Source organism: Urocitellus parryii, chromosome 12 (assembly GCF_045843805.1).
Source record: "Urocitellus parryii isolate mUroPar1 chromosome 12, mUroPar1.hap1, whole genome shotgun sequence".
NCBI lineage: Eukaryota > Metazoa > Chordata > Mammalia > Rodentia > Sciuridae > Urocitellus > Urocitellus parryii.
Window position 1 is genome coordinate 24,112,831 of NC_135542.1, and position 1,268 is coordinate 24,114,098.

The 1,268-nt window shown below is 36.1% G+C and overlaps 1 pseudogene; it reads left to right on the top strand.

Moving 5' to 3' along the window:
* Positions 1–451: 451 nt before the first annotated feature.
* LOC144249609 (large ribosomal subunit protein eL24 pseudogene) lies at positions 452–943 on the top strand (annotated as a pseudogene).
* Positions 944–1,268: the final 325 nt, after the last annotated feature.

Genomic DNA, 1,268 nt, shown 5'->3' on the forward strand with positions numbered 1-1,268 from the left:
CTATGCAGACTAAGGCTCTGACAATTTATTTGTGTGATTTCCAATTTACTGTATCATGTATCACAATACAAAGTCAGTCAGGTCTCTATGTTTGTTTGTTTTGTTTTTTTTTTTTTTTTTGTTTGTTTGTTTTATTTTGTCACCCCCCCCCCAGGAGGAAACAAGAGGTAGAAATACAACCGGGCACCAAGAACCATCTGCATAAACTATCAATGTTAAAAACTTGATTGTGGTCATTGTTACCCTGGTAAATAGGTATCTGCAAACATGACAATGTATGAATTATATGTGTATAGTTTATTGTATTTCAGTATTACCCTAATACAATTGTTTTAAATTTGAATGAAAGAAATAAATATATTCCTCAGAAAAACAAACTATATATTTGGAAAGCATAGGAAAAGGTGCTGAATATTATATATCATTAAGAAATTACAGAGCAGCCACTGCCATGAAGGTCAAGCTGTGCAGTTTTAGTGGGTACAAGATATACCCCATATACAGGAGTCGCTATGCAAGGACTGACGGAAAGGTTTTCCAATTTCTTAATGCAAAATATGAGTTGGCTTTCCTATCCAAGAGGAATCCTCAGCAGATAAACTGTACTGTCCTCTACAGAAGAAAGCACCAAAAAAGCCAGTCAGAAGAAAATCAAAAGAAGAGAACCCAACTTGAAGCCAAATTTCAGAGGGCCATCACTGGTTCATCCCTTATGTATATCATGGCCAAGAGGAATAAGAAACCAGAAGTTTAGAAGGCTCAATGAAAGCAAGCTCTTAGGCTGCCAAGGAAGCAAAACAAACAAACAAACAAACAAAAGGCTAAGCAGGCATATAAAAAGATGGCAATGGCTGCTGCTAAGACTCCCACAATGGCAACACCTCAGAAAAAGACTGTGAAACCTGAGAAGTTTTCTGCTCCCCGAGTTGGTGGAAAATGCTAAATTGGCAGATGAGATTTTAAAATAAAGATGTAACTCTTTTAATTGGAGAAATGTTAAAATAAGGCAATAAAGATGTATGATTGAATGCTAGCTTTGTTTTGATGTGTTTAGGACACACTACACAGACTGAAAGTAGTGGAATCTTGCATAGAATTAATCCAAGTTGACTATTCAAATGTTCTTTTCCTGTCATTTCTCTATCCATGACAGGCACATTTGTTTTTTTATTGGGTTTGACTTATACATTGGGACCCCCGCTTCTCCCACCATTAGCTATTATCTGATTTGATGGGGTGCCAAAAATTAATAGCTGTATTAATCTCTT